Below are 22,185 nucleotides of genomic sequence, written 5' to 3'. Positions count from 1 at the left end.
GGAGGAGGCCAGGGGGTGGCAGACCTGCTGGGAGTTGTTTAATAAGTGGCCTAGATTCTGGGAAGAGACCCATAAGGTTCGGAGGTGGAAATGCTCCAATCTGGTGAACAGAAAATAACCTACTTAGATGGGGCTGGGAAAAAGGACCAGACTCGTAGTGCTGGAGCTTGACCCAACTAACCAGCGGGTGCCTTGAAATACGAAGGGGGAAGCCACCAGTCAGGCTTAGGGGAGATTCCCCTGCTTTATATCCAGCTCTAGGAGTGGCTAAGTCATTATGCAAGGTAACCTATTACTCCTTGTTTTTTCCGTCCCCCCCCCCCCCCCGCGTTCTTGTTAAACCCTGGATTTGTTCTGGAAATGGGCCACCTTGATTATCATACACATTGTAAGGAGAGTGATCACTTTAGATAAGCTGTTACCAGCAGGAGAGTGGGGTGGGAGGTGGTATTTTTTTCATGATTTGTGTGTATATAAAAAGCTCTTCTACACTTTCCACAGTTTGCATCGGATGAAGTGAGCTGTAGCTCACGAAAGCTTATGCTCAAATAAATTGGATAGTCTCTAAGGTGCCACAAGTCCTCCTTTCCTTTTCACAAGGAGGAGGGTGTTGGGCTTCCTACAAGAGATCTCTCCCTAGACCCTGCTCGGGGCAGCATCTCCGAGAATCTGGGGGAATCCAGACAAGGGAGCTCCAGCAGCAGAGCATTGAAACTCAGCCAGGATTACAGATGACACAACTCCTCACTGCTCCGGATTGCCCCGTGCATGGGACAATGGCCTTGGTTGCTGGTGAAAATCCTTGAGACCTGGAGAGTTGCTCCCCCATCCGCATGTGCAATAGCCACAATCTCTCTTCTCTGCAGACTTGGTTTTTTGAGTCCCTCATTCCTGAAGTCACATGACCCCTATTCTTATTTTTCACATTCTGCTTTTCTAGACTATTTAGAGTCTGTTGCTTGTGAATGATAGTTTCTAATTTCCCAGTGTTCTCCACACCCAGGGATTTTCCTACTCCCTCCCATTGCACTGAACTCACTAGGTTCCCTTTTATTTAAGAACGGCCACACTGGGACAGACCAAAGGTCCATCTAGCCCAGTGTCCTGTCTTCCGACAGTGACCAGCACCGGGTGTCCCAGAGGGAATGAAGAGAACAGGGAATCATGAAGTGATTCATCTCCTGTCACCCATTCACAGCTTATGACAAACAGAAGTTAGGGACACCATCCCTGCCCATCCTGGCTAATAACCATTCACGACCTGTCCTCAATAGATTTCTCATGGTGTTTTTTGTTTTTTGTTTTTGTAACCCTATTATAATCTTGGCCTTCACAACGTCCTCTGGCAAAGAGTTCCCCAGGTTGACTGTGCGTTGTGTGAAGAAATACTTCCTTTTGTTTCTTATAAACCTGCTGCCTATTAATTTGATTGGGTGATTCCTAGTCCTTGTGTTATGAGAAGGAGTAAATGACACGTCCTTATTTACTTTCTCCACGGCAGTTTTGATTTTATAGACCTCTCTCATATTCCCCCTTTGTCTGTTTTCCAAGCTGAATAGTCCCGGTCTTTTTAATCTTTCCCCGTACAGAAGAGTTTCATACCTGTAATCATTTGGGTTGCCCTTTTCTGAACCTTTTCAAATTCCAATATATCTTTTTTTGAGATGGGGCAACCACATCTGCAGGCAGTATTCGAGATGTGGGTGTACCATGGGTTTATATAGAGGCGATATGATATTTTCTGTCGTCTTATCTATCCATTTCAGAATGATTCCCAACATTCTCTTTGCTTTTTGACTGCCGTGGCACACTGAGTTGATGTTTTCAGAGAACTGTGCCCAGTGACTCCAAGATCCCTCTGTTGAGTGGAAACAGCTCATTTAGAGCCCATCATTTTGTATGTGTAGTTGGGATTATGTTTTCCAATGGGCTGCAATATGGTGCTATCCTGACACCTCGTCCTGCTGAGATCCTGCATTCAGTGATATCCCTGCCCTTCCTGTTCCCGTTCTCATAAAACAAGAAGAGCATCCAAATGTGTGTTTACCTTCATTCCCTCAGCGGTCCTCATGGGAATCCCTGATCAGTTCCAAAGTGTATTAAAACCTTTCTTAAAGGGTTACCTCCTGGTGGTTATCAGGTCCTGTGAGTTTGTAGCCCAGAAAGACCTCCCTCAGTCAGCTCAAACTCAGCTGTTTATCCCCCAAAAGTCTGTTGTCTTGAGTCTCCTGAATGAGGGGAAATCCGTCACTACCCCTTTCTGCGTTGGGTAAAGCTTCAAAAGGTGGAGCTCTGCATAACCAGCCTTGAGATCTGGCATTCATCACCCCGTAGCGATACCAGCTTGCACAGGAAACCCATCCCGCAGCCCTTCCTGGTATCATGTGGCGCATCTCGGCATCATAGTCTGTGAAGAATTCATGCTTTCAAGGGCTGGCTTAGATATACAGATAACAGTCATAATTAGGGCAAGAGTTTGCAGGCAATGAAAAGAGAGTAATTGACAAACGTGAGCAATATCTAATCCTTTAAAGCCTGAAAGTGCCTTGGGGGGAGGGGACAGGAGCCGGCTGTGTGGGGGCGGTGGGGCTCAGATACTGGGCATGGAGAGCCTAGAGCCAGCTGTGCGCTGGAGAGACGGGGCATGAACCAGCTTTGTACAGGGCAGATGAGCAGGGGAGAGGTGCTGTGGACACGGCCGCGAGCAGCTGTGACTGCCGTCCTCTCTGCAGCATGATGAGAGAGCCTGGCGTCCCACTGCCGATCCCAGACTTGTATGAGGAGGGAAGAAATCGGCATCAAGTCTCAACCGCAGCCAGCCTGTGCCCTGGGGAGGAGACGGGTGTCTCCAGGGAGAAATCTGGGGGATTGTGACCTTGCATGCCCCACCCACCCTCTGATCAGCAATTCCGGATATTAACGGTGATTCCAGAAACAAAGAGTAATTTTGGGAAAAAATGCAGACCTAGCGACAATTTCCGGAAAACACTGGCCCTGGTTGTAACATTAAATCCGATAGTCTCAAGATCTAGGCCTGTGTTGATCAGATCTGCCACTCTGCCTTCACGGAGTTCACTCTGCTGGTGGGTTCTACCCCTTTCCCCATTCTGTGTCTGCCTTGTCTATTTAGATTGTAACTTCTTCAGGACACGGGCCATCAACGCTTCTCGGTTTGTACTGTGCCTAGCAAAATGAGGACCCACTGTTAGTTGGCCCTTAGGCACTAAGGTAATGAATATGATTTATAATAATCATCTCCTGGCCCTTTGAGCCAAGGAAGCCGGCCTTGGGACGTTACTACTTAAAAGTGAGCTGGGCTTAAAAGCATGGAATATTCTTTGTGACAAGTATCCCACAAATTCCACTGACCTCCCTTGTTTTCTTTGCCTTGAGCAGGGTTTCCAGTTTCCAGAACTGATGTGATCTCGCAGCTGGAACGAGGGGAGGAGTCGTGCGTCCCAGACCTTCATGGCTCTAAGAAAAAAGTGCTCCCGAGAGCTCCCTGCATAGGTGAGGCATTGGTTAAACCAACCCCAAAACTGTCGGTGAATACAGGAAACATTTGGGATGCCCTACAAAGACCTTGTGAGCTCTCCAAGTTCTGGATTGTTCCCTGCAGATGTAGAATCGTTAGGCAGAGGTCACTCATGGCTTCCCACCTATCCTGACTGACAACTGGCAGCAGGTCCCTCCCCAATCTCGCTGTCCCCTGAGATTTCTTCTGAGATACGGACCCAGAACTGATCCCTTCCTTTCTCTCCTCTGGGGAAGGTTGAAGGGAAAATAAGCTCCTGATAGGTTTGATCTGTCCTGTACACATTTTGGTTCCTTCATCCCTTTTCCCATTCTTCTCTCTGAGATTTCCTTTCTCTCTGGCGCAGGCAGAGACTTACGTCTGGATTCTCTCGGTCTCCCATCAGGTGTTGGGATGGTGAGTGAAAACGAGGAGGAACCCCAGCAGGAAGATGCTGAGCGAGTAGAAGCCCATGGCATGTTGTCAGGAAGGTCCAAAGGGAATGATTCTGGGAGCTGTGCACGCCCAGAAAAAACAAAAGCCTGTGAGAGTCAGCAGAGGCCAGAGGAAAACTTCGGTAGCCAGTCAGACCTTATTACACGTGAGAGAATGAACTTGGAAGGAACACGCTACACATGCCTCGAGTGTGGGAAAAGCTTCAAAGGGAGCTCGGGCCTTCTCACACATCAGAGAATCCACACGGGTGAGAAACCTTACGGATGCCCTGAGTGTGGGAAACACTTCAAGCAGAGCTCACACCTTATTACACATCGGAAAATCCACACGAGTGAGAAACCTTATGGATGCCCTGAGTGTGGGAAACACTTCAAGCAGAGCTCAAACCTTATTAGACATCGGCGAATCCATACGGGTGAGAAACCGTATGGATGCCGTGAGTGTGGCAAACACTTCAATCAAAGCTCAGCCCTTATCACACATCAGCGAATCCACACCGGAGAGAGGCCCTACACGTGCTGTGAGTGTGGGAGAAGCTTCAATCAGCGCTCAACCCTTATTAGACATCAGAAAATCCACATGGGAGGGATCTGTAACAAATGCCTTGACTAGGGCTGGCCAAAGGTATTTTTTTCTTTTAAATCACATTTGCTAATTCCCACTTAGTTATAGATGTTTAGATGATAGATGTTTTCTATCAACTCCTTTCCTTTTGGGTCAAAGGAGCGTGTGTCCCTCCAGCCAGGAATGTTCATCAGCTCCAGGTGGGGGAGAGAGGTTTGTTCCCAACAAGCTACACTGAGGCAAAAACTACCCGTGCCTTACATCCACTAGGACTGTACATGGCATTGGCTGCTCAAGTTAGTGATCTTGGTGTTAAAAGACAATTACAGTTGTCGTGCAGATGCAGCCGAGGTGCAGTGGTTGGCATTAGCTTTCCCCTTGACCTGACCTAAACTCCATCACATGTCCTAGTCTAAACAAACCCTGAGCATCACAGTTATACTGTTCCCCCATTTAAAAACAATTGTTAGTCATCAAGTTCCCCCACCAGGATCATATTGTTTCATTCCCAGTTGTCACAGTTCATCAGAGCGCTGTTGCTTCAGGTTTTCCTGAAGGCAGATATTTTTACTACTGTTTTCCTCCCTTAAAATATATTGAAGTATAACAAAGAGCAGGAATAGGGAAGGGATAGGGAAAAATGTCTTTTCCCCTCTGTAACAACAGAAGAACATAGGGTAAATCAGAGGGATTCTCCATCACCATCTCTATCCCCCTGTTCTTCAATTGGTAAGGTCAATATTTCCCGAAGGGGCTGGGAAGAGGATTCTCTAGTAAATGATTTGGAACTAAGCAAAAGACCCATTCATTTGCCTCCCAAAGCAGTTGTGGCCCATGCCCTGCAGGAGGTTGCTCCTGAAGATCTTCCCTTCCTAATCAGGTGCATGTTGCCTCTTATTTGGGAAATGCAATCCCTTCCTAGGTAGAGATGGGAAAAATGGAAGTGACATTTCTGTTCAGCTCACTCCTGGGAGATGCTGTAAATGTGTAGGAAATGACATCCATGAGGAATGTGATAGAGCTGCAGAAAGACACCCATTTTGAGTAGATACCTGACATTTGGTGTCTTAGAGGGATTCTAAGCCGCACCTGAATTTAGTCCCTTATTTAAATCTGTTGCACCAGATTAAAGAAACAAAAGGGCATATTTGGGGGAGTTCTACCTCAGTATCGCTACTGGTATGTTGTGTGGTTGGTGAAGAATTCTACGCCAGAGCCGTGTAAAATTGCTACAACTAAGGTCAAAGATTTGACAAGAACTCAGGTAGAAATGAGAGGTACGAGTGGTTGATTTTCACCCCAGAGATGGACGCTATGGTGACCTGTGGCCAAGGTAAACTGTTTTTAGAATTGCTCACACTTCTAAGGGATGCCATGATGAAACTGGGAACAACTGTCTTTTACCATTTGGATCCCAAGTTTCCTGAAGCACAGAGAGAAACAGCTGATTCCTTCAGAGCCATGCCATGCCTATGGGTCCCAAACTGGCTGCCTTGCTGGACAAGAAGCACTTCCGTGTTGGTTAAATGATGGTAGCCAATGAGGGAATGTAACAGATTCCAAGTTCAGACTGCAGGATACATGAATGCTGAGTCCAGAGTCTGTGGTTTGGTCTCTTAGTTTTGCTCTTGAGTCTAATGCATGTGTCTCACTTTTCCGCCTCCTGCTACTCTGAAAGATTAGAAAGTGTGAAAGTAGAGCACAGGTGGTTTTTCTCATGATGCAGCCTTCCCACATAGTGTGAGACCCCTTCCACCCACACAGGTGAGCCAGAGAGTTCCCCAGGGCTCTTGTTCGCAAAGAAAGATGTCACATTAGGCAGGAGATGTCAAGATCTACAATGGTGATGGGCGAGTGATGGGAGCTTTTCTGGGTGGTTGTTGTTTGGTTGTTTTTTTTCCATGTAATTTTTGTTTTGTTTTTGCAACTAGTTCTTTTTATAGCTGTTGAGACCCTTGTCCTTTTGAGCACAGCTCTTTAACCCTCAGGCCTGGCTCTGGAAACCTCAGAACCGGCTTTGCGTTTTTTTTTTTCATGTTTGCTATCTTCCGAGTTCGCACATCCACACGACATGCGGTTCACAGCAACGGATACTTTGAGAAACCTGCTGGGTGAAGCAGGCCTTTTCCAAACTGACATTGGCCCAAATTCTGCCTCAGTTCAGCTGGATTGGGACACGTCTGTGTCAAAGGAGTGGTTCACACCTGATTTGCCCAGAGACCTCAGAGGAGGGGTAGTTAGATATAGGATAAGTAGGAATTGACAACAATGAAGTTAAATATATTAAAATATATATATATATATATTAAGTATATATTTAAATATAAATATGACCTGTCGTGCGTTCTTATGTAAGCCCTCTGCGGCCTTGTCTACATGGGCAAGTTTCTGCACAGGAAAGCAGCTTTCTGTGGTGTAACTCCCGAGGTGCGCACGCAGATTTCGTGATGCATGATAGAAAGGGGCCATGACAGGGACACACTGCCGTGCGGGGTCAAAGTGAAGGAGCTGTGACACGCCTACCACAAGGTGCAGGAGGGAAACTGCTGCTCCATATTGGGGGCTAACTAACCCCAGCATCACGGCAAGAATCTACCTAGCAGCTGGAGGAAAAATATGTATGAGAGTCAAAGACACCCCCACATGACCTGTATCTTCCCCAATCTCAACACCTGGAAGATTGTCTGGAAGACTCAGAATTTGAACTGCGGAGATTGGTCCCAGGCTGAGAGGGAATTCAGTCTGTGTATTAAGAACTCAACATTGCCTGGAGCAACCAGTGAGTGAGAAAAGCTGTTTGATCCAATTCTTGCTTAGTATATTCAAATTAGAGTGTAGACTGGGAGTCTATTTTCATTTGTTATGTAACCACTTTTGACCTCTGTGACCAACAGTTAGACTCAGTTAAAATCTAACTTTCTGTAGTTAATAAACTTATTTTAATATTTTATACTTACTCCTGAGTTTCTCCAAAGTGTTTGGGAAAGTTGCTCACATGACAAAGGCTGGTGCATGTCCCCTTTATTTTTGATGAAGTGGCGAACTAATTAATGAGCTTACACTTTTCAAGAGAAGGCCATGAGCCGTGTAAGATGGTACATTTCTGAGGTGCAAGGCTGAGAGCTGGGGAGATATGCTGGTGTCTCTGTATAATTGAGGAGTGGCTTATAGAGCATTCATGCAACTTAGTTGGGTGCTTTGCTACATGTTGTTGGCCAAATGATCATAGAATCCTAGGATATCGGGGTTGGAAGGGACCTCAGGAGGTATCTAGTCCAACCCCCTGCCCAAAGGAGGACCAATCCCCAACTAAATCATCCCAGCCAGGGCTTTGTCAAGCCTGATCTTAAAAACGTCTAAGGAAGGAGATTCCACCACCTCCTGAGGTAACCCATTCCAGTGTTTCACCACCCTCCTAGTGAAAAAGTTTCTCCTAATATCCAAGCTAAATCTCCCCCACTGCAACTTCACCATTACTCCATGTCCTGTCATCTGCTGTCACTGAGAATAGTCTAGATCCGTCCTTTTTGGATCCACCTTCATTTAGTTCAAAGCAGCTATGACATCCCCCCTCATTCTTCTCTTCCGTAGACTAAACAATCCCAGTTCCCTCAGCCTCTCCTCATAAGACATGTGTTCCAGACCCCGAATCATTTTTGTTGCCCTTCACTGGACTCTCTCCAATTTCTCCACATCCTTCTTGTAGTGTGGGGCCCAAAACTGGACACAGTACTCCAGATGAGGCCTCACCAGTGTCGAATAGAGGGGAACGATCACATCCCTCGATCTGCTGGCAATGCCCCTACTTATACAGCCCAAAATGCCATTGGCCTTCTTGGCAACAAGGGCACACTGTTGACTCATCTCCAGCTTCTCATCCACTGTCACCCCAGGTCCTTCTCTGCAGAACTGCTGCCGAGCCATTCGGTCCCTAGTTTGTAGCGGTACATTGGATTCTTCCATCCTAAGTGCAGGACTCTGCACTTGTCCTTTGTTGAACCTCCTCAGATTTCTTTTGGCCCAATCCTCCAATTTGTCTAGGGCCCTTTGTATCCTACCCTACCCTCCAGCGTATCTACCTCTCCTCCCAGTTTAGTGTCATCCGCAAACTTGCTGAGGGTGCAATCCACATCATCCTCCAGATCATTTATGAAGATATTGAACAAAACCGGCCCCAGGACCGACCCTTGGGGCACTCCGCTAGATACCGACTGCTAACTAGACATGGAGCCATTGATTACTACCCGTTGAGCCTGACAATCTAGCCAGCTTTCTACCCACCTTGTAGTGCATCCATCCAGCTCATACTTCTTTAACTTGCTGACAAGCATACTGTGGGAGACCGTGTCAAAAGCTTTGCTAAAGTCAATTAATAACACGTCTACTGCTTTCCCTTCATCCACAGAACCAGTTATCTCATCATAAAAGGCAATTAGATTAGTCAGGCATGACTTTCCCTTGGTGAATCCATGCTGACTGTTCCTGATCACTTTCCTCTCTTCGAAGTGCTTCAGAATTGATTCCTTGAGGACCTGCGCCATGATTTTTCCGGGGACTGAGGTGAGGCTGACTGGCCTGTAGTTCCCCGGATCCTTCTTCTTCCCTTTTTTAAAGATTGGCACTACATTAGCCTTTTTCCAGTCATCCAGGACTTCCCCCGTTCGCCATGAGTTTTCAAAGATAATGGCCAATGGCTCTGCAATCACATCCACCAATTCCTTTAGCACTCTCGGATGCAACGCATCCGGCCCCATGGACTTGTGCACATCCAGCTTTTCTAAATAGTCCCGAAACACTTCTTTCTCCACAGAGGGCTTGCCGCCTCTGCCCCATGCTGTGCTGCCCAGTGCAGTAGTCTGGGAGCTGACCTCGTGAAGACAGAGGCAAAAAAAGCATTGAGTACATTAGCTTTTTCCACCTCCTCTGTCACTAGGTTGCCTCCCTCATTCAGTAAGGGGCCCACACTTTCCTTGGCTTTCTTCTTGTTGCCAACATACCTGAAGAAACCCTTCTTGTTACTCTTAACATCTCTCGCTAGCTACAACTCCAGGTGTGATTTAGCCTTTTTGATTTCATTCCTACATGCCCGAGCAATATTCTTATACTCATCCCTGGTCATTTGTCCAATCTTCCACTTCTTGTAAGCCTCTTTTTTGTGTTTAAGATCAGCAAGGATTTCACTGTTAAGCCAAGCTGGTCGCCTGCCATATTTACTATTCTTTCTACACATCGGGATGGTTTGTCCCTGTAACCACAATAAGGATTCTGTAAAGTACATCCAGCTCTCCTGGACTCCTTTCCCCCTCATGTTATTCTCCCAGGGGATCCTGCCCATCGGTTCCCAGAAGGAGTCAAAGTCTGCTTTTCTGAAGTCCAGGGTCTGTATTCTGCTGCTTTCCTTTCCTCCTTGTGTCAGGATCCTGAACTCGACCATCTCATGGCCACTGCCTCCTAGGTTCCCATCCACTTTTGCTTCCCCTACTAATTCTTCCCGGTTTGTGAGCAGCAGGTCAAGAAGAGCTCCGCCCCTAGTTGGTTCCTCCAGCACTTGCACCAGGAAATTGTCCCGTACAGTTTCCAAAAACTTCCTGGATTGTCTTTGCACCGCTGTATTGCTCTCCCAGCAGATATCGGGGTGATTGAAGTCCCCCATGAGAACCAGGGCGTGCCATCTTGTAGCTTCTGCGAGTTGCCAGAAGAAAGCCTCATCCACCTCATCCCCCTGGTCCGGTGGTCTATAGGAGACTCCCACCACGACATCACCCTTGTTGCTCACGCTTCTAAACTTAATCTTAAACTTAATCCAGAGACTCTCAGGTTTTTCTGCAGTTTCATACTTGAGCTCTGAGCAGTCATACTGCTCCCTTACATACAGTGCAACTCCCCCACTTTTTCTGGCCTCCCTGTCCTTCCTGAACAGTTTATATCCATCCATGACAGTACTCCAGTCATGTGAGTTATCCCACCAAGTCTCTGTTATTCCAATCACATCATAATTCCTTGACTTTGCCAGGACTTCCAGTTCTCCCTGCTTGTTTCCCAGGCTTTGTGCATTTATGTATAGGCACTTGAGGTAACCCGCTGATTGCCCCTCTTTCTCAGTATGAGGCAGGAGCCCTCCTCTCTCCTGCACTCCTGCTCGTGCTTCCTCCTGGTATCCCACTTACCTCAGGGCTGTGGTCTCCTTCCCCCAGTGAACCTAGTTTAAAGCCCTCCTCACTAGGTTAGCCAGCCTGCTTGCGAAGATGCTCTTCCCTCTCTTCGTAAGGTGGAGCCCGTCTCTTCCTAGCTCTCCTCCTTCTTGGAACACTATCCCATGGTCAAAGAATCCAAAGCCGCCTCTCCGGCACCACCTGCGTAGCCATTCGTTGACTTCTACAATTCGACGGTCTCTACCCTGGACTTTTCCTTCCACGGGGAGGATGGACGAGAAGACCAATTGCACCTCAAACTCCTTTATCCTTCTTCCCAGAGCCATGTAGTCCACAGTGATCCGCTCAAGGTCATTCTTGGCAGTATCATTGGTGCCCACGTGGAGAAGCAGGAAGGGGTAGCGATCCGAGGGCTTGATGAGTCTCGGCAGTCTCTCCGTCACATCACGAATCTTAGCTCCTGACAAGCAGCAGACTTCTCGGTTTTCCCGGTTGGGATGGCAGATAGATGACTCAGTCTCCCTGAGGAGAGAGTCCCGACCACCACCACCCGCCTCCTTCTCTTGGGAGCGGTGGTCGTGGAACCCCCAACTCTAGCACAGTGCATCTCATGCCTTCCAATTGGCGCAGTCTCCTTCTGCTGCCTTCCCTCAGACGTATGATCTGGTCCACTCAGATGCTGAGGTTGTGAGTTCAAGCATCAGCTTTCTTTAAGCAATGGCTTCTGCCATTCATCTTGCCCGTCGGAAAATACAATTCCGGCTCAGAAGACACCCAGGTTCTCTTCCTCTGCAGAGTGCAGGACAGATTCCACAGATCTACAAGGCTCCATTCTCCACCTGCACCCTGTGTCAGGAGGCATCAAGCAGAGCCCAGAGCACTGCCCATCCTGTGATTCTTGAGCCCCTGACTTCCCCCTCAACCTTTGCTCCCCAAACCACCTTCCTGCACTCCCTCTTGGCTGTGAGACTCAAACCCTGCCTGGCTTTCGATATGTTCATGTGGTTTTTGTCTGTCAGGTTGATGAGCATGTGGGTCCTGTGTGATTTCTGTGGATGCCTTGCATAGTTTTGTGTGCGTGTGTCTGATTTTTGCAGGCAAATTGTTTTTTGCTTCGTATTCTTTTGGTATGTGGTTTTTGTGCTTTCGTCTTGTGTGCTTTTTCTGTATGTTTTGTGTGGCTTTCCCTTATGTACATATGTCTACTGATCAATGGCTCCATGTCTAGTTGGCAGCCGGTATCTAGTGGACTGCCCCAAGAGTCGGTCCTGGGGCCGGTTTTGTTCAATATCTTCATTAATGATCTGGAGGTCATTAATGTGGATTGCACCTTCAGCAAGTTTGCAGATGACACTAAACTGGGAGGAGTGGTAGATACAGAGGGACCTAGACAAATTGGAGGATTGGGCCAAAAGAAATCTGAGGAGGTTCAACAAGGACAAGTGCAGAGTCCTGCACTTAGGACAGAAGAATCCAATGCACCGCTACAGACTAGGGACCGAATGGCTAGGCAGCAGTTCTGCAGAGAAGGACCTAGGGATGACAGTGGACGAGAAGCTGGATATGAGTCAAGAGTGTGCCCTTGTTGCCAAGAAGGCCAATGGCATTTTGGGCTGTATAAGTAGGGGCATTGCCAGCAGATCGAGGGACGTGATCGTTCCCCTCTATTCGACATTGGTGAGGCCTCATCTGGAGTACTGTGTCCAGTTTTGGGCCCCACGCTACAAGAAGGATGTGGATAAATTGGAGAGAGTCCAACGAAGGGCAACAAAAATGATTAGGGGACTGGAACACATGACCTATGAGCAGAGGCTGAGGGAACTGGGATTGTTTAGTCTACAGAAGAGAAGAATGAGGGGGGATTTGATAGCTGCTTTTAGCTACCTGAAAGGTGGATCCAAAGAGGATGGATCTAAACTATTCTCAGTGATAGCACATGACAGGACAAGGAGTAATGGTCTCAAGTTGCAGTGGGGGAGGTTTAGGTTGCATATTAGGAAAAACTTTTTCACTAGGAGGGTGGTGAAACACTGGAATGGGTTATCTCGGGAGGTGGTGGAATCCCCTTCCTTAGAAGTTTTTAAGGTCAGGCTTGACAAAGCCCTGGCTGGGATGATTTAACTGGGAATTGGTCCTGCTTCAAGCAGGGGGTTGGACTAGATGACCTTCTGGGGTCCCTTCCAACCCTGATATTCTATGATTCTATGATTCTCTGTGTGCTGTGTGGGTCTGATTTTTGTTAATGCCTACAAGGGGCTGTTCAGTGTGTGATTTTCTCTTTCTCTCTCTGTTTGTATCTTCATGTGTAAATTCACTGGAATGTTTAAAAATATCCACAGCTTTGCCAATTTTCACCAGGAATTTTTCTCAGTCAACAAATTCTCACTTGTTCCCTACCGAAGTGTTCACTCTTGGATGGCATCAAATTAACCTATGAAATTCTGAACTGAAACCTCACCTGCTTTTCAGGGATTCTTCCTTAGACTCAGAGGATCAAGAGCTGGAAAATTCACCTAATTCAGTTTAAAGGCAAAGCTTCACTGAGAGTTGAAATTCCAAGCCCTTGTTTACAAAATGAGAAAAAGAGCCAGGGGAAGCACTTCCTTTTGATTCACAGAATAAAGCGTTTGTCATTTAAGGGTTTGTTTCCCATATTTTAAAAGCACAAGGGGTCTTCGTAAACACCCAGTCTGACCTCTTGTCTAGCACGGGCCCGATACCTGCCCCTGAAGAATTCCTTTTCAACTAGAACAGATCCGTTTAAAAAAAAAAATAGATCCAATTTTGATTTGAAAATTTCCAGGAATGGAGACTCCACCAGGACTCTGGGTAAGATTTTCAATGGTTAATTCCCTTCCCTGTCAGAAAGCATGCCTTATTTCCAATCTGAATATGTCTAGCTTCACTTCCAGCCAGTGGCTCACATTATACATTTGTCTGTTAGATTGAAGAGCCTGTTTGTAAGTATTGTTCCCCATGTAGGTACTTAGGGAGTGAGAGCGTCATCCCCTAAACCTTTTCTGAGCTCTTTGTGACTATCACAGCAAGGCGGGGGTTTTAAGCCTTTCATCCTTCTCATGGCTCTTCTTTCTCCTCTCAAATGTTTCATCCTCCTTCTTGAACTGGGGACCTCAGAACTGGATGAAGTGGGCACAACAAATACAGAGATAAAAAGACCTTTCGACTCCTAGCTGAGATCCCACTGTTGCTGTATACGTGGCTGACATTCCTTGTTCCTAGATGTACACGCTCCCGTTTAGCCTTAGCCGCAGGAAATAGTCATCAGCACCACCTCAGCTCTCCGTTCTGAGATTTACTTCTCACTCCCTAGATGCCAAAATATCTCCTTAGGATTCTAGATGGCTGTCCTCCACTGGCTGGATCAGATGTTCCTGCTTCCCCTCAGTAATCTTCAGATGATCCGTGTTCTCCAGAGCTTACCCTCCCAGACAGGACTGAACAACCTTAGCTTATAACTAGACCACCCGTGACCTCAACTAGGTGCCCTGAATGCACCACTTTTGAATTCCCTCCCATTTCTAGCATAGAAATGCGAAGCAGTTGGTGTTGTAATGTTACAGGAGAGGTTGAAATGAGTCTATTTCTCATGTAGAAGGCAATGATTGTGTCAGGAAGGGGATTTGAACGCCCACCTGCATATGGAGCCCAGAACACAAATGACGGAAAGACACAGCCTTGAGTTTGACACGTTAGACCACTCGGCCAGCCTGTCACTGTTAGTCAAGCCACTTATCAATCACAGTTTTCTTTAACTTGTTGTGAACTTTCCAGGGAGGTGGAGATGGCATATCTCTTTCAACTTCTAGAGACTTTCTAAAGCACAAGCGATTTTTATATGTCATCTCCCTGCTCCCTTTTTAAGGGTATAAAAGATGATTGCTACCATTCTGAGAAAGTAATGTTGAACCTCAAACTCCTGCCTGGTGGGCCAGACGGCCAAGCAACCAGCACCCACAACTTCTACCACCTTTTGTTTCCAAAATAGCTCAGCCCTCAGTGTGTTGAGCCTTTCTGAAAATCTGGCCAAAATGTTTATTGCCCAAATGGGAGCTGAGTTCTTCTGAAAATCTGGCTCTAGGGGTGGGGGTGAGACCTTCTGAAAATTCTGGCCCATGTGTCTGGAAACTCTAAGAACCTTCAGAACTTTTATCGTGTGCTAGAACCTGATGAGAAAACCTTCCTTCTGTCGAACTCAGCAGAGATTTTCTCATTGACTTACAATCACAATGTTTCATCTTGATCCCAGATTTAGGTATCAACAAAATGCATTGATTGTATTTTTACAAGCAGTGTGAAACAAACACGCCTAGTTGGACAGAGGGATAGAAGTAGGTCTGCCACTAAACCACATTGCCTTTCATCAGTAGCTACCTGAGCAAGGTAGAAACCAGTGGCCAACAGGTGAAAGGCCCATCGTCTATGCTTAGAACACGACAGCAGCTAGCCCTCAGGAATGGAAGAGGCTAATGGTCAGTTTTGCTGAGATGGTTACTTCCAAAGATTGGTATATAGAGTGGGATGAAAGTTTTTTGAGTGAATATTTTATTTGCTGAAAGAATTTGGTTGACCCCAAATGATTTTTTGGTTTTGTTTCAGCAAGAAAACTGACATCTTGGGTCAACGTGAGTGTCTATTACTGTTGTTACAACATTGGTTAGGCTAGCTAGCAAGGGGGAACAAGAATTTGCACCTGTCTATTTGTGGACAACGAAGTACACAGTGGAAACATGCCCACATTCTGCTCCTAGTCAATGGGAAGCTTTGATTTTGATATGGTCTCCAAAGCCCTTGCCAAGATCACGTAGAAGATGGGGGAGTCAGGGAAAAACCGTCAATTTGTTCAAATTGCAAGAGAAGAATAAATTAAGGTGTTTTGCTGTAAAGTCACTTTTCCCTGACTGGGAATTGAACCCAGGCCGTGGTGGTGAGAGCGCCAAATTCTAACCACTAGACCACCAGGGAGAAGATGGGGCTGTTGTTCTTCTCAGTTGTGCTACACTTCCTTAGGCTATTTTCTGTCCAATTGCTGAAGCTGCTCCTTTGTCCATTCCCTGAGCAGCTAAGAGCAGAGCGGGCAGGAACCCCTGTGCTCAGGGTCACAACCTGAGCCCAACCCAAGCCACTGAAACAAACTCAAATGATGCGTCAGCTTCCTCCACTAGGATCACAGAGCAACACAAAGAAAACCCAGGAGGAACAATCCTCCTCTGCCTTCATTCACCCCATTGCAACCCTCTCAGCAGCCGACCTGGACATTGAGCTGACAGGAACTTTGGCATAGAGAGCAAGGGAGGGAGTTTGCTCTCCCTCGGTGTGAGCTGATTGCATTCTGACTCCATGTAACGGGGCTCTGAGCTTTGCCATCTTCTGAATTCTGTGTCCTCAACAAGCAGCCGAAGTGCTGAACCCCCTGGACCCTTCTGCTGGGAGCATGGGGATTGTACAAGAGCTGCAAGCCCTTTTTACCTCTCCTTGTCCTACTCGGCTTCCCCAGACTTTCCCCACCAATGGTTTCATCAGACTCTGGAGGATTCTAAGTCCCTGCAGGTTTCCCTCACCCACCTTGTAAGGCAAAGAGTGATTCCCTTCTCTGACACTCCTGGGGCCACATTTTCTTTGAGGAGCTTCTCCCCAGGGGGTCTGATGTCCTGCAAAAATACAAAATCACTTACAGTGGAATTCTCTCCCCAGAACATCTGAGACAATATTGACTTAAACAATTGAACTAACTGTGATCATCCGCCCTTCCTTCAGTTACTTTGGGTTCTGCTGTTGTTCACCATTTCTGAGTGGAGATTTTAAATCACGGCTGTTTCTTTGTTAGCATGTCATGGGCTATTAGCAGTAGGAGGAAAAATCACTTTTTGTAGTGGTAAACAGGATGGCCCATTTCAAACAGTTCTCTGTGAGTTCAATCCTTGAGGGGGCCATTTAGGGATCTGGGGCAAAAATTGGGGATTGGTCCTGCCTTGAGCAGTGGATTGGACTAGATGACCTCCTGAGGTCCCTTCCAACTCTGTGATTCTGTGAAAGGACATGTCAGAGGGCAGGGGACTTGACAAAGCCCTGGCTGGGATGATTTAGTTGGGGTTGGTCCTGCTTTGAGTAGGGGGTTGGACTAGATGACATCCTGAGGTCCCTTCCAACCCTGATCTTCTATGATTTTAAGGCAACCCCCATCTTTTCATGGACTCTGTATATATCTCTTCCTGCTGTATTTTCCACTCCATGCATGTGATGAAGTGGGTTTTAGCCCAGGAAAGATTACACCCAAATAAATTTGTTAGTCTCCAAAGTGCCACAAGTCCTCCTCATTGTTTTTGCTGATACAGACTAACACGGCTACCACTCTGAAAGGAAATCAAGCCACTAGGTAGGCGGAAGAAGAAGCGGAGAGGGATGCGGTGGGGTAAATGAAAGCAGAGGAGGATTGTTCCTCTTTTGTGTTCCTCTTGGGATTCTGATGGAGGAACCTAAATCATAATTCGAGCTTGTTTCAATGCTTTTCCTTGAGCTCAGGTTATGAGCACAGGGGTTCCTTCACTCTCTGTTCCTGTCCCCTCTGAAATGGGGAATGGACCATTTCACAGAATCATAGAATATCAGGGTTGGAATGGATTTCTTTAACTGGAGAGCAAGTAGCCTTATAAAGCATAGAGGAGCTGAACCAAAAATCCCTACATTACCCCCCCTTATGGTCTACTGCAGGGGTAGTCAACTATTTTTTGTCAAGGTCCAAAATCTCTGTCAAGATACGATCAAGGTCCAGACTCCAGAGAAAATAATTTTATTTACTTATTATTATGATTTTTAAAAAGATTTCAGGGTCCATTAAAAATTTCTGGCTGTCTTGAGTTGGCCCATGGTACACCTGTTGAGTACCCTTGGTCTACTGGTTAGGAGTCTCCTTGATGCTGCCTTGGTTCCATCCTCAGTCAGGGAAAGAAACTTCTCGACACAATTCTCCATTCAGTCTTCACTGCAAATTAAAAAAAACCTCAGAACTTTCACCCCAATAGCTTATTATCTGGCCGTTTTCTGCCCTGTCCTGTATAAACACCAAAAGGGGCCTTTTTAAAAACCAAAGACTTTGAGATGGGGGCGAACTGGCTGACTCCAGCTGCCTATCTCTATTCACTTGTGTGCTGAATTGAATGAATCTCTTTGGATATACAGCAATCGTGAAGCATAAATCTGCTTCAGTGGATATAGTAGAAGCGATATTGCCTAAATAACACCTGGCTTTTTTCAAAACCAGCAATAGCCACGAGAGGTCCCAGAATCATCTGAGATTGCCTCCAGCTGACAAAGGGCCCATTTTTCAGCTAGGAATTCAACTTCTTTGTTCCCTTTTCTCTGCTTTGAGTCTCTTTCCGCTTGTCTCAGGTAGTGTGGCGAGCAAACGCGCAGGTGGGTGAGATAATATCTTTGACTGGGCCAGCTTCTGTTGGGGACAAAGACAAGCTTTTCTGGGACCTGCATGGCTACAACTACATAGCAAATGCTCATAAGCCATGAATTAGTTCTTCTTTCACACTGGAATGCATCACTTTTGGTGTGACACCAAGAAATTATTTATTAGCCCGTATAACCATTTCTTCGCCACCTGTTGAGATTATCTTTTGACTGTAATGCCATCCTGTATTAAAATTCCAAATGGTCAATTAGCAAGCACCAAAATAAAGAACAGCCAATTATTAATCTGCCTCACCCCTAGCCTTGCCCAGGATCTCTGCATTGGTTTAGAAAATATTTTCGCATAGATATTTGCAAATTGGGAAGTTTTAAATTGTGTCAGCTTCCGTCTAGAAAGAGAGAGTGGTAAGCTAAATTGCTCCAACAGCGATTTCCCCATCTATGTGAGAGAAAGAATTAGAAAGAAGTAAGGAAAGTGAATCCAAGGTAAATGATTCTGACCTTTCCTTTGAAATGCTCGGTGCAATAAATCAGTGAATATTCCCATAAGTAAACTCCTGTAAGTGACAGAAAGGAGGGCATGGGAAAAGGCTGTCAAATGTTGTGTTAAACTTTAATTCATGAGCAAAATTGTGTGGCCATTAAATTACAACCCTAAAATATCGTAAAAGGAAAGAAAAAGGAACAAAAAGTGTGGGAAATACGGGTGTATTTCAGCAAAGGACTTGGAATGGAGGAAGACCAAAAGTGATCAGTCGGGGGAAAAGGCACTGTTTTTGCCTAGTTTTAAGTCAGGGATATTTTGCGTGTGAAGCAAACTTGATAACCACCACACTACAGTACAATCCATTGCAGAAACCAGTTGTCCCCAGCTTTGGATGTCCCCTTCTAAGGCTTTCTCAGCTGCCAGTGTATATCCGCTCCCTCAGTTCCCCTTTGAAGAACAGGACAACAAAGAACTTACTTTCCAAACTCAGACAGGCATCAGAAAAGCTGCAATGTCTCATCCAATTTGCCCTTCTCACAATGAGGCCAAAACGCAGGCAAATCTCGTAAGCAAGAAACCTCACATCCACTCCACTTCTCCATGGACATTTCCCTGCCAGCTCCTCGGGAGCAACCAACAAGACAAGAAACCAAAATGCAGTAAAATCAAGGGCACGTTTCCCACCACAGGTTTCACTGACTGCGAAGGGTCATGTAGAAATGTTTTGCCTTTTCATACCTGAAGACTTGGTTATTCTCTCCTTCCCTGAACTGGAATGGAAAGCGAGGAGATAGGTGTGAGAACAAGAACTCCTAAGCAAAGGAAACAAGGCACCCAGCATATAACCCATCAGCAGGAGATTAAAACCTGGGCTACACTACACAGTTAGGCCCGCCGACAGCATTTTACGTTGTCCTAATTACCTCACGGTGCACGCTACAGCCTTGTCCCATCTATGTAAGTGCCCTGCTACACCCACATAGTAACTCCAGCTCCTCAAGAGGCACGGGGATTGTGTTGGGGTCCTTAGGACAACACAGTGTCTGTGTAGACACTGCCTTACTCACAGGGGCTGCTGGCTGTCTTGCCAATGTCATGGCTTCCGGCTGGCTCCCTTCATGGCTGCCCTCCGCTCCCTGATCCCAGCGGGGCTGCACCTGCCTGGCTCCTCGCAGGGCTGCTGCACGAAAGCTCCCGGCTCCCAGCGCAGGGAGCCGAGAAGCCTGAGCCCTTGGCCCCCGCCCCCACTCCTGGCTGGGAGCAGGCAGGCAAGAAGCCCAGGTGGCCGGCTCCCACTCCAGGGAGGAGGTGGGGAGCCAAGAGCCCAGGGGGCAGCTGGGCTCCCAGTGGGCAGCTGCGCAGAGTGAAGAACCCCGTTTCTCAGCCCCCCCACACTGCCCCTCTTCATTCGGTGGAAGCACTCCTGGTGAAGACACACTCCGCCGACAGAAGGAGGGGAGTGGGGACAAACTCAAATTAAGCTTCCGCTTCCTCCATCACGATCACAAGAGAAACTGAAAGAAAACTCAAGAGGAACAAGCCTCCTCTCCTTTCATGCGCCCCCATCACAACCCTCCCTGCTTTGTTTTCTGCCTGCATTTCCTTTTGAAACTGCAATGGCTGCTCCAGAAAACGGTCATGTCTCTGAATTCACAGCAACATCCTGAGGATGATAAAAGTATGAAGGAATTCATGGTCCTTTATGACATAATAATAATTAATAATAATTAATACATTATTATTTGTATTGCAAGATTAATCTTTCCGTTTTGCAGATTCAGCTCCACATTGATTCTTGTTGCTCTTTGCAATGTATCTATCTATCTTGGCAACAGTATTTGCTGTTGTTTCAGGTGGAGCACTCAGCGTGTTACGTTTTTCTGACAATCTGTGTCTCGAAAATTCTAGCCAATATGCCTGGAACTTCCAAGAACCGTCAAATTATGAAGGAATTCCAGGTCCTTTTTCATATTACCATTTATCAGTCGTTATTATTCGTAGAGCAAAGATTAATCTTTCATTTTTTTAGATCCAGCTCTACGCTGATTCTTGTTGCTATTTGCCATGTATCTATAGCTATCTAGCTATAAAGGCAACCGGTTTTTGCTCTTGTTTCTTTGTATTTGTACACTGCAACTTTTCAGCCCAAGCCACATGACCCTGATTAATGTGACACCAGCCAGCCATGGGTGATTCATTGCACTGTAGACATATCCCAACGTTATGTCTCCACAGCGATTCAAACACCCAGGGCACCTGTCTCAGAGCCCGGGGCAGCTGACTCAGGCTTCTGGGGCTGCAGCTGCAGGGCTATAAAATGACAGTGGAGACAGATGGGCTTGAGCCCAATCTCTGAGGTCCCATGAGGGGTGAGGGTTTCCAAACCCAGGCTTCAGCAGGAACACCAGTATCTGCACCCCACTTTTCAGCCCCACAGCTTGAGCTCCAGAAGCCCACATCAGGTGACCCAGGCCAGCCCTGCTGCCATCTTTATCCCGGGAGAGAGGGACTCTACGGGGACGTCTCCATTGCAGTGTCAGCCCAGGGGTGGCAGGCTGTGCTCAAAGCAGCACCCTGGAAGCCCCATAGTCACCACTCTCATACAATTAAGGTACGATTTGTACAGAGTCGGCCTGGTGAGCTATCATTGTAAAAGTCGTGATCTGTTGAAGGCTAATACCTGGGTGGATGGTGTGCGCTAGGCTTGTCTGGGAAGTGGTGGAGTTTTGCTCTGGGTGCGTCACTGAAATATGTGATGAGGCTGGGAAATGGCCACCGCCAGCCTTTCCGGTGTGACGCTGGAGGAGCCAGACTCGCTGCTGGCCCAGTGAAGGTATCCACGCTCCCAAGGACTCTCCCAGGAACCGTGTACAATGCGGACTCCTCCGAGACAGCCCGGAGACAATGGACACTGCTTGACTCACATCAAGGCAGAGGAACTTCCTAAGAAGTTGGAAGAAATTATGAAAGAGGGGAAGAGACGTCATGACTTGGCCTCTCTCCCCCGCAATTCAACACCTTGCAACACATCTGGAGGACAAAGACTGAACTGAAATAATTCAGAGATCAGAAGAGAAGAATAATAATCCATTCAAATCAACGTCCCCAAACAGACTAGTATTGGTTTCTCAGCAGAAAACTTTCCATGTGGGGGATTTTGTTTTCCCACTCAGACCTTGCCAAGGGAAGCAGAGAGAAAATCTTTGACTTGCCTCCTTCAGAACGCTTGGCCTAGAGACTCTAGCTGTGGGTCACTGTCGTGGCCTTGCTGAGAACAGGGGCATTTTAATAATTTGCAGAGGTCCCAGGGTGTTTGGGGGAGATTATGAGGCTATTACCTTTTGAGATAAAAGCTAAGAAATACAGAATGAGACAATTCTTTCATACATCTGGCCTTTAGACATATTTCATTTAAAGCAGGGGGTCTAACATGCTGTGAGAAAGTGGAAATGTTGGAAGCTCAAATAATTCAGTTTTTTCTAGGTCTTGTGTGTGTGTGTAAATGGCACAACATGTTAATTTATAAGCACATGGTTCTTAATTTCGTTAAATATTATGTGGTGTATTAACTATAT

This window comes from Lepidochelys olivacea, assembly GCF_965140295.1.
Source record: "Lepidochelys olivacea isolate rLepOli2 genome assembly, chromosome: 4".
NCBI classification, from domain to species: domain Eukaryota; kingdom Metazoa; phylum Chordata; order Testudines; family Cheloniidae; genus Lepidochelys; species Lepidochelys olivacea.
This window is presented reverse-complemented; position numbering follows the sequence as displayed.